Source organism: Colias croceus, chromosome 12 (assembly GCF_905220415.1).
Source record: "Colias croceus chromosome 12, ilColCroc2.1".
Taxonomy (NCBI): Eukaryota; Metazoa; Arthropoda; class Insecta; order Lepidoptera; family Pieridae; genus Colias; species Colias croceus.
The window spans coordinates 1,718,396-1,731,078 of NC_059548.1; positions in this window are offsets into that span (position 1 = coordinate 1,718,396).

Sequence of the window (12,683 nt, forward strand, 5' to 3'; positions counted from 1 at the left end):
TTGCAGAGTTGTCTATTAAGGATCGAAGATACCAGCTCCACCGTGATTGACTTAAAAACATGGTTCAACTGTAAATAGCAACAGAAAGCGAAGAAAATTTTCAAAGTTCATTAATTAAATACTTAACGATAAGACCTGTAAGTCACTAATAACTTCTGTCGATATCAGCTTGTGTCAATATTTTCTACAAATTACAATTGTTAACGATTTACTGTGAGTAAGGTAGAAATGGAATGAAACACATAATTTCGTATTGAATTTCCCGGAATCCAGGTGATTATGACAAAGTGTCATTTGCTAGCTTCTAGCGATCTTCTGAATCGCTGCATAATGTTTTTCTGCCTTGTTCTACAGTCTACTATTAATTTCCTAAAAGTTTACCTTATTCGTTATGGTTGACCGTCCATACTAATATTATAAATGCGGAAGTAACTCTGTCTGTCTGTTACTTAATCACGCCTAAACTACTGAACCAATTTTCATTAAATTTGGTATGGAGATATGTTGACATAGGCTACTTTTTATCCCGGGAAAATGACGCAATCCCGGCAATCCCACGGGAACGGGAACTATGCGGGTTTTTATTTTACTGCGCGGGCGAAGCCGCGGGCGGAAACCTAGTTCTCGATAACTGGCCCTCTTTTTACCCCCTGAAATCTCAGATCATCATTATCATCATCTAGTTTATTTCCACTAAAAGATATACGATAAGTTTTTATGTTTTTGATTGATGTTCCGACTATTTATTAATTTTATAGAAGCGATACCTACTACTTAGTTAGGTGGTTTCAAAGCTAACTTCTAAAAACCAAAAGCCTGTATATTATCGGTTTAGTTGCTTATTCCTATTTCCCATACCTTTGATTTATACGTAAATCGCATGTCCATGTAATAAAAGATCAGTTTGTTAACAAAGGTGTGTTTTGTTTACTAACGTGAGGGTGTGACGTCATAAGGGGAGAATAATTTCAGCTGTTATATAAATGGCCTGTGATTTGTATAATTTGGTGATATTTTGTTGTGCCTTTGTGATATTATAATGTTGGAGTTACGCGCGAATTCGTCATTTGTAGGGTAGCGTAATTCAATTGTTATTATGTATTTGTATTTATTCAATTGTTATTACGTATTTATATTTTTTTATTTATTTATTCCGTTGTGATTTTACTTAGACATCCTTTCATTCTTCGTAAGGTCAGGTTATATATCTGATCGTCCCATTTTCATACAGATCCAATTAGTTGATTCGTCGCGAAAGCGAAACATCCATTCATCCACAAAATCTTACAAGTTTTCAAGTTTAAAAGACCCGTAGGATCGTAGGATTTATCCTAAAGTATCAACAATTTATGTGTTAACCTAATGTTGTGCATCCTTTAAAAAGTACTTCCGTAAATCATAAAATCAACATCACCATCGTCATACATGATCATCATTCCCCACTCGTCCCGATTTATTTGCCACGCACTGTACCAATTAGTCGTTAAGTGCACAAACTGCACCATTATTTCGCCATGAAGTGTAAACTACAGCTTTTAACGAATAGTTTATACGTAAACTTGAAAGTTCAAGTATTGTAATAAGTTCCGTACTTATTATAATGTAATTTGGAGCACTTTAAAGTTTATGAATGACGACGTGTTGACAAAATTGTTTTGGTGCGAGATTATTTAGTATTGTGCGATTTATATGTACTTTGGTTTTAATTGTTTTTGGGAAGATGTCTTTGGTTGATTAGAACGACATGTGTACACTACTGTAAGTTTGAGATATAGAATTAGTTCATATTATTAAGTTTGAGTTATAATTTCAGAACAATTTTTTTATTTATAAGCTTTATTGCACACAGACAGAAAATACAAATTTTACTTAATAGGACATAATTAGTCAAAAGGCGGCTTTCCGCTTTATTGCTACAAGCAATTTCTTCCAAGCAACCCATTCGATCAGTGACATAGTTAAAAGTACTAGGGATGATTATGTACACAATAAAATAGAAAAAAAAATGATATCACATAAAATATTACGTAAAAACATAATTCTAAAAAAAAATAAAATAAAAAGAAACTAACCAAAAACAAACCGAAAAAAAAGAAGTTGAACAATGAACATTTGAATGTATCCATTTATTTCACAGCTATAATAACAATTAGACTGCATTTGTATTTTTATAACATTTATATATATTATGTATTATGTATTTACATATAGACGATGTGTCTTAGTGTCTAAATATTATCAATAATACTATAACAGTAAACTAAAAGATAACAAACATTGTGCACTTCTCGCTTCGTGAAATTGCATTTTCCAAACTCCCTAATTGTTAACAATAATGAAAACAAAGCTCAACCCGTTAGTGCACTATATAATATGCAATTCCTAGAAAGTGCTTTTAACTGTGAAAACGTCAAAAGTTAGCAATTGTTCTGTATGCGGCGGTAATGGGAGTTTCTTATAGACGTTACAAGTTAAAGCTTACTTTTGCTTTTACGGTAATGGGCATGAAAATTTGTAGGGTAGGTACCGGTAGGAGTGGGATGAATGTTGGTATGGGAAATACTTACGATTTTGATTTTAAAGATTTTTTGTTTTGAGGATGTTACTGAATGTGAATGTTATGTTAAAAAAACATAGTATAAAGCAAAGTCACTTTCCAAGTCTGTTTGTATATACCTATTTACTTTTTTTTTTTTTTTTTTTTTGTAAGGTGTTTCTCAATGTTAGCCAGAAGGGCTTCTACATTTTAACGCGGACGCGGGGGTGAACTGAAGGTTCACCCTGGTAGCGACATGCACAAGGGCGTCCCCCCTTGACGGGGACCACGAACCTCGGCTTGAGCTGTCGCTTGAGTGGAGGAGGCCAGAAGGGCCCTAATCGGACGGGATACCTATTTACGATTAAATCTTTATAACTACACAACGGATCTTGATAAGTTTTTTTTAATAGATAGAGTGATTAAAGAGGAAGGTTTTAGTATATAATTTATTAGATTTTAGACATAGCGGGCGAATCTGCGAGCGGATCGCTAGTAAATTGTAAAAAAAGACCATGTACCTGTCTCTCTATGTATATTAAGAGTAATTAATATACACTTCATGTAAATGGCTGCCCTCTGACCAAGTATATTTTTATTGTTTATTGATTTATTGTCATAGATATCTTTATATAATATATACCTATCCAACAAAAGATATATTTATGTATTTTATACCTACAAAAGAGACTGAACTATCAAATAGATGAAAACTGTGTGTAATCTCGCCATAAATGTCTTAATCAGACTACGATATTCAAGTTAAAATATATCATTCTCCATCGCACCTAGCGATTATTCAAATATATGCAAATAGTCTCAAACTGTACATTATTTTTAAAACAAATATATATTGAATATATTTGCATATTTCGATTTAAAATACGTTCAAAAAATACAGCGTGCGCGTGTCGCGACTGGAAATAATTCTGCAATTTGTCGTTTACATTTTTTGCTAGTTTTAATTAAAATTGTACGGCGATTTTCTCGAATCTTCTAGAGGTTTTTAAGTTTTATTTTGAAACTAGCTGTGGCCCGCGATTTCACCCGCATTGCTCTGTCCTGCTCTGTCCTGTCCTTAGGGTGATGATATATATAGCATCGAAAGAATGTTTCAAATCGGACCAGTAGTTCGTGAGATTAGCGAGTTCAAACAAACAAACAAACTCTTCAGCTTTATAATATTAATAATTATTTTAAATATGGACTTATTGATATTCACGGCGTATTTACGTAAATATTTATATTGACATCGCGTGACCGGAATAATTTCCGTAATTGTGTTTAATGAAACATGCTTTATTGGTATTTATTATTGCAATATTATACGACAATTTTATGTATAAATTTTTATCCAATTTCATCAGAAGAAGGGTTATGTTTTTGGAATTATTATTACCGAAGTATGTTTTTTTAGCAATGTGTTGGACGAATATTTTTTATTTTTTAGGGCTTGATTAAGTTTTTTGTTTGGTTGTGTTTTTATGTTAAACAGTTAAGTTATGTCTTTATAAATATCGAACAATCAGTTGTTGGTTTTTAGCCAGCAGAAGTTGTTAAAATCTATACTAATATTATAAAGCTGAAGAGTTTGTTTGTTTGTTGAACACGCTTATTTCAGGAACTACTGGTCCGATTTGAAAAATTGGACCAGTAGTTCCTGAAATTTAGATTTCATCAATCGGACCGGAGTGTTAACAATCATGGAGCATTGAGAGAAATCTCTAAGCTCCTAAACCAATGCCTTTGTTACCAACAATGGACTTCCACTTGAAGTGGGGTTATACTTGTACAATAGTGCAATTAATTTCGAGTTTCATATTCGATTTGTCGTTGGATAATTAAATAGTTCCTGGAATGGTATCGTGTTGTGTATGTGAGATGAGTCAACGAAAAATTATAAATTTTGAATTGAGAAACGACTTACTTATAATATTTAGTTATTTACCTATTACTAACTGTGCTCCGCTCCTGTTGGTCTTAGCGTGATGATATTATTTATTATAGTCTATAGCCTTCCTTGATAAATGGGCTATCTAACACCGAAATAATTTTTCAAATCAGACCAGTAATTCCTGAGATTAGCGCGTTCAAACGAACAAACAAACTCTTCAACTTTATGATATTTTCTACCTATTGTCACGATTTATATTTTTTTGTGATTGATAACACATCTAGATATGAATAAAAAATACAAACTCAAACCTATAATATTGGCATAGTTTCTAAGTAAAGTGTACCATAAAAATGCATTTGTTATGACATAAGTAGTATAAACTATAAAGGGAAAAATATCTGATTTTAAACCTTCATATTTTTAAGCGTCCGTTCCCTTGTAAAAATATAATATTATATAGGATATAAAAGCTGTCGATAATCTAGACCGTGCAAGTGAAGTTTATTATGTACTATATTGCAATTTTGCACTTTTCGATACTTTTCGATAATAAATATCACGTCTACGCCAATGTAGACACGACATAAAAACTTGATATTTCAGTTAAAAATTGTACATAAAAATGCATATGCCATCAAACGTGGAGGCTATAATATAATGTTGTAGGGAATCACTTAAATTTACAGTAAAAATATCTCTATATTTTACTGTAAATATCTCTATATTTTTTTCACTGTAAATACTCAAAATAATCCTTTTGCAGGACAATATAAAAATACAGTACATACATTTAAAAGTAAGCTACAAAACAAGAAGCTGTCTACGAATCTTGTTATTATCACGCATGATCATAGTAGATAGGGAGGCGAAGAGGGGAATTTTCTGCAATACTCGAGCGTGGCAGTTTAAGATATGAGAGATACCTTAGACCTAATAGAACAACCTTGATAACTATTTAGCTCTTTAAGTAGTGACGCGCGCCCAGGATAGACGATCAGATTAGTAAAAAAAAATCGATAGTCTGAAATACTCGAGCGCGTCAGATTAAGATATTGGGGGTTGATTTTAGTGTTTTAAGACTAAATTTAACTAATCTGACGATAAGTCCTTGACGCCGCCAAGTTATAGGGTCGCGAACTTGTAAAAAAAAAACGTTAATCCGGCATTCTCGAGCGCGATTGTTTTTATTTTTATTTTGAAGAATATAATCTAAAACTTACAAAAAATACAAAATCTGCCGGTTTCCGCGTGACCGGAAGTCTGGAGGAGCCATTTCGTCTTCCGAAAAACGCGTTGCAGTATATATGTCGCGAACGATACATTTTACAAAAAAAAAAGTTTGAATAAACAAAAAAGGTAATTTTATTTTACACAAAAAAGGTCTCTTTACATTTTTGTCCAAAGTTAAAACTTTTTGACTTGAAGCATCATAAAAACTCAAACTCCCGGTTTTTTGAGTATATCTCGAAAACTGAGGGTGTTAAGAAAAATTGATATGAAATAACGATGATTAAAAAAAAAGAAACTCTCAAACCTTTTTCGGTCAGATTAAGAGAACCCACCAACATTTTTGTCAGATTAAGAAAATATGCTTTCAGGAGACCGAGATAAACCTCCCCTATGAAAATCTGACGCGCTCGAGTATTTCAAAAGGACTTTTTTTTTCTGCATTTTCAAAAATTCATCGTAACTTATCGTCACGCCGAAATCGTCAGTTTTTTTAAGGGGAGCTTCCTTGGGGCCTACTTAACACCCCTTCCGAAAATCTGACGCGCTGGAGTAAATTTTTTTTTTGTGCATTTTTGACGAATTAATATGCCTAGCCCCACCACGCAAACCGGCAGATTAGTATACCGTTGTTATCAGAGGCACTTGGGGCATACGTAGTATGAATATCTGACGCGCTCGAGAATGCCCAAGTAACTATTTTTTTTTACATTTTTGAAAATCCGTACACGCCAAACCCACCGCTAAAATGGTTTTTACCATAGAAGCTTTTCTTTTCGAAATTATTTTATCTATCGATTTTGATAAGTCTCAACGGCGCCGTTTAATTACGCCATTTAGCTACCTCGCCTCCCTATCTATAGCACAACTTTATTCGTTTTAATACCGCCTGTTGTCAATCAAAGTCGACATAAACATCGCAATATCACAGTCTATAAAGCCTGCATACAACCAATATGCAAGTGTAATATTTCTCAGAGTAAGGCTGCGTTTACACCAGAGATGTGCTATGCTACTTTGCTGTGGACGCGTTTGATATTCACCAATGATGCACATAGCTTAGCATAGGTGGAAACGGATTTAACTAAGATAGGTTTTTTATAAGAATGCGCGCTGTAGATATGTGCTATAGCCCATAGATATGTGCTATGGATGCGTGCTATGAATTAAAATTATGGTTGGTCGCTAGCTGTGTAGCCTACTATCGATACATAACATAGCTCGAGCTGCGCATCTTCCTCGCACAGCTACTTTGCGGCGACCGGCGCATTTTCATAGCTTGCACCGCTACAAAGCTTAGTATTAGCATATAGCTGTCCACACATCTGCTGTTCCACATCTCTGGTGGAAACGCAGCCTAATACAGCGATGTTAAGTTTCTTTACGAGCCAATAAGGCGACATTGTGCGACTGCTGTTTTATAGTACAGGCGTTTGAGTTATGGGGAATAATAGAATAAATATATGGGGTTGTATAGATTTATATACTACTGCGTTTACAATTTGAAAATATATTTGTTTACTGTATTTTAAAGGTGTTAGTTATTCCTATGTGTGTAACTGTTTTGTGTGTATTGAAGTGTTGACTAAATTCTGTTTGCTATTTATTAACCAAATTTTTTAATTTTTAGAGGTGATTACACTGAATAAAATAAAAATTAAAGAGTTAAATTTAGACAGTTGTTAACGCAAACGTCAGTTTAGTCATTTTGTCTTTTCAGTGAGTATTAATTAAAATTATAATATATTCAAACAAGTTCTATTATTACTACCTTCCCTCCTCCAATAAACTTATACATTATTATATAGATACTATTTCCCTTTTTAATTTTGCGTAAACCGTTTCCCCTAATCATTCACAGCTCAGCATAAAGTTACTATGTCTTTCTTCGGCCGAATTTAATTAATCCGTAGCTTGCCTTGGTCTCTTTAGATCTAATTTATTGAATTCATGTTTGTCATAATTACTTTTAACTGGAGCTTCTGAAGTGAGGATTGTGGCTGCGTCAATTCATAAATGCTGTTGATTTGCTAGCGAACTATTTTTGAAGGATAGGCTCAATGGGATAATATATTAATTATTTGTCTTTAAAAATGTAATATTAAATTATTGTGATTTGATGATTTAAGGAAGATTCCATTTTTGTTCGATGGCACGTTCAGAATCAAGAGCCAATAACATAATATTTGAAATGTGTTTTAAAAATTAATATGTAGATTTTCTATGAATTTCTATTTGAAAAGTATTTTTTTATTAATTGAATGAATGGAAGATCGTGATAACTGCCTGAATGCATTTTAGCTAGGCTTTGATAAAACATAGGATATTTGATTCTAACCGATAAAAAATAATTTTAAGAATTCAATCCGATATTAATTATGTTTTATTTATTACATACAAAATAAATCTTTGTAAACTTTATCTATACATATAATAAATCAGTAGAAGGGTCAATTCTGTACATTGAAAATATTAAAAAAATAAATACCAGGGGGTGTTACTGGATCGATACCAAACCCAAATATGTGATTAAATCAATTTTTGTGTGTCTGTCTGTCTGTCTGTCTGTATGTGAAGGCATCACGTAAAAACTAACGGTTCGATTTCGATGAAACTTGGTATAATTATACCTTATTATCCTGGGCATAAAATAGGATACTTTTTATCCCGGAAAAATACGTAGAAGAAAAATCTTAACTTTTCCGCGCGGACGGATCGCGGGCGGAAGCTAGTAAATAATATTTCGAGAAGATCCTATCTGTCTTGAACATCTAAATCCACAATCTATATTCATAAATTACATGACTTTCAAAAAACAGAAAACAAGGCCTAAGCGCTTTGAGTGGCCAGTTCCTATAATATAAATTTTATAATTTAAATTATAATATTCGCTAATTAATTCAATTTTCAATGCAGATACTGAATTATTAAAGCGGAGAAAGAACACTGAAAGTATAAAGTTATTCATAAAGTTTATTATTTCCATTAGAATCTGAATGTCGTATTGAATAACCATTTCCTTTGACCAAGCTTGTATTTTTATTGTATTGTTCAGTTATTTCAATTAGTGTCCGTTCAATGTACTTTAAAATGGTACTATAATAGTGCGATATCAAATTTGTAAAACTTTCTTGTATTTTTATCGCTAATTTGGAGTGAAACTTCTTTAGGCGCGTTGAGAGTAAAATTTCAAGGTCGCGTCATGCCAATACATTCACGTCATCGATTTAGGCGACGATTTTGGTATCTTTGAATCTTGCCCAGAAGTTTCAATTCTGACACGTGTGCTCGGCACACACGCTCTTTTATGTTCCTATGCGATATCCCTGAAATGAGTAAATTCGTAGTGAGTGTTTTTTTTTTCAACAAAATAATTTTCCAGTAGAAACATTGACATCAACAACTCAAAATATCTAGTATGCTTAATATTTAAAATTCTTGTCTTGTCTTGAATTTCCACAAACCATTTCTATCCCATACGTCTCCTGTTCAAGACCATTAACTAGTGTGTACAAAATCTCTGTACAGAGGTCGACTAACCTCTGGGTACAATGTAAATCCAATTACGTTGGCAGTTAGTGCAAATTGTGGTTAGCACCCTGGTCAGCGTCTCGGCTTACTGGCACATCGATCGTTCTACAATTATTGGAGACTTGATGTTTTATGGTGCCTTTTAAGGAAGGTTAAAAAGAAGCAGTAAAAAGAGGTAGGAAACATTGTAAGAAAAAATAGTGTAGTACTAATAGTATACTTCTAGTTCTTTAAAAAGTGAATAGGCACTTATTAGGTCAGCATGCTCGCTTATCGCTTTCCATCAGGCGAAGCGATGGTCAAATGCCTGCCTAATCCCGAATTAAAAAAAAAAATAGTTCTTAAGATACATTTTATGTGATGTGTAAAATAAGAAATTAAAAGATTATTTATTTATCTAGCGAGGCCTATCGACTACAAAATTATATTCATATTATTTAATAAACTGTGTTATGTATCTGATAATTTAAAGTTTGTATGTGTTTATTGTGACTAACAAATAATTAACTTTGTAAATGGTACAACATGGTAAATTCACCTCAAATCATGAACATTACTTCTGTCTTTAAATTGTTAACAAAGCTACATAAATTTGCTTGCCAAAATACGTAACAAGTAATTAGGTACATATTTTACACTTTAAAAGTTGAAAAAATGTCGAAATAACACGTTAAAGCACCTACAGGTGTGCGAACCGTGGCGTGCGGTCAACGAATTATTCACTGAACCCGTACCCTCAAACATGGATTTAATTTACTAGATATGAGTAAAAATTAAAATAATGTCCTAATTATATTTTTTTATTACCCACAACGAAGACTAGACCGACGTTTCCACTTTACAGCTAGCGTGGCAATGGGCAAGATCTCACCGTTGAACTTATTTCTCATAAACCTAATGAAAGCAATATAATATATATAATAAGAATATATGAATAAATCATATTTTAAACACCTGTATGAAGGCTGTAATTTCTATTTACATTTAGAAATACACTGATGAACCAATTGTGTACCACATTTGGATGGTCACACATAAAATCAAAATATAGAAAAAAAACTTGGTAATGTGACGTATCCATACAGCAAAGAAAATAGGAATGATTATAATAAAAAATCCTATCCAGCTCTCTACATCTTCGTGCCTGGTTAAAACACGGCGTAAGCGTGAATAGTCCATATTCAATTAAAAAAAATGAGGAGGGTGTTCTGACAGAATATTTCAAGCCATGGAGAATATAATACTTCGTTATAATTTGTGTGAAGTTAGCTGATTTGATTGTTACCATGAAATGTTTTGAAGTTCAATTTTCCAGATTTTTATACGTAATTTGTTCCAGATATCTAAAACTTCGGTAATCAGAGAATGGAAGTGGCCTACATAGATTTAATTGAGTTGATGACTATCATTATGGGGTCTACCTTCAAAGAAGGTTTAGAGCGTAATCCACGTAATAATATGGCATCGAACTTTTTGATTCTACGGCATGCAGGCGTCTACATGATGTTGTCCTCATCGATTCGGTCTGTAGTAATATAGCTACATAGATTGAAAATTATATTTCCTAACTTCAGCTAGCCTCGAATCCTGAAATTTTATATTGTCAGCACTGCGACATTATTAAAACGAGGACAAATTATATTATCTCACGACTAAGATTTTGCTTAGACTGGGTGTTAAAATCAGAACCGAGTCTTGATTTTTGATCGATTATAAATAGTGAATAATTCACAGTCGATTTAAATAATTATTTAGGCAAATGGTGGTTAAAATATTAATGTATGAATGATATTAAATTTTGTTATAAAAGCAATAGCTAAAATTTTATTTAAATTATAAGTAGGATCTTAATGCAACTGTTCTAAAAAAAATTGGGTGACGCTAAATAATTAATCACTCATTTATAAACATTGATCATTTTTCCCTTTATTCTTCAGTAGTAATTTGCAGAAAATTAACATAATGAGAAAATTGTTGATCAAAGATACAAAAAATGTTAATTTAGCTGCCGAAAACTTGAGCAATTATTTTAGAATTTGTAATGAGTTTTTAAATTTTCCACAAACATCACTGGACCGAAGTTTGGAAGTTTTTATAGAAATGTAACGAAAAAATATGAAAGGGGTGCTGGCGTTAAGGACGCTTGCTTATTTTGTTAGAACTGCCGAAAAACTCGAAGGGAGTAAATTATTACTATTGTGCGTTTTTACAAGAAATCAACAATAACTGATTCAATTTGGATGTTGGAAAGTTTTGTAATATAATCTTAACGATTAAAAAATAGCCTGATTATTATAGTTTTTTTTAATCATCAGTCCATATACGCTTCCACTGCTGGGACACGGGCATCCTATTAATAAGGGTTTATTTTTAATAGAGTAAGTATTTCGGCCAATCTATTTCTTGTCGGTAGAAAATCTCTTATAGGATATGTTTAATTAATTAATAGAACTAGTAACTTTATTCTCAAAGTTGACTAAGAGAATAATATATTAGTTAATCTTTATTCCTCATTTTTAAGTTAAAAACGGAGTTACAATAAATATCATACAGGAAACATAAATCGCATAAAGTTATTTATGAGCCATAATTAACAGCTCACTAAGCACTAAATAATAGCGGTCTTAATAAGCTTTCAGGTCATAATTTACAATCTAGGTATTGATGAAGAGCTAAACGTACCGGGATGACTTGTTTATAGAGCACAGGTGGGTTTAAATTGGGTAATACGAGTTATGTGCGGATTTGATCATGCTGGGTATTTTCTGTTAATTCTTACTTATCTTACTAATTCATATTAAATCACTACATAGTATAAAACAAAGTCGCTTTCTCTGTCCCTATGTCCCTTTGTATGCTTAAATCTTTAAAACTACGCAACGGATTTTGATGCGGTTTTTTTAATAGATAGAGTGAGTCAAGAGGAAGGTTTTAGTATATAATTTATTAGGTTTTAGACAAAGCGGGTGAAGCCGCGGGTGTTAAGCTAGTACTACTATGTACTAAAGCGTGTTTTTTGTGTCGTCCTAATTTCACGTAGCAGATTTGATTCTGATTGTTATAGATAACTTTTTATATACACTTAAACATATCATTCTCATAGGAATTTTATAAAGTACCATAAGGACTTTATAAAATTAGTATAATAAGTTCAGGCCATGAGGCCTGAACTTTCATACGAGGAGGTCAGTTTCTTTGCAAGGGGAACAAATGTAGATTATACTGTGTTTTTGCTGATAATGACTTTTATGCTGCTGCTGCTGATGATGATGATAGTGATTATAATGCTCTAGTAGTTGATGATGATATTGGTGCAGATATTACTGCTGCTTAAGATAGGGATAATGATTTTGCTGCTGCTGGCAGTGCCGTTTTTGCTGCTGCAGGTGGTGCTATTTTTGCTGCTGCTGCTCATAGTGCTAGTGTTAATGCTGCTCAATATAGTATATAATAATGATTTTTTTGCGATTGCTGATGATGATATATGGATGA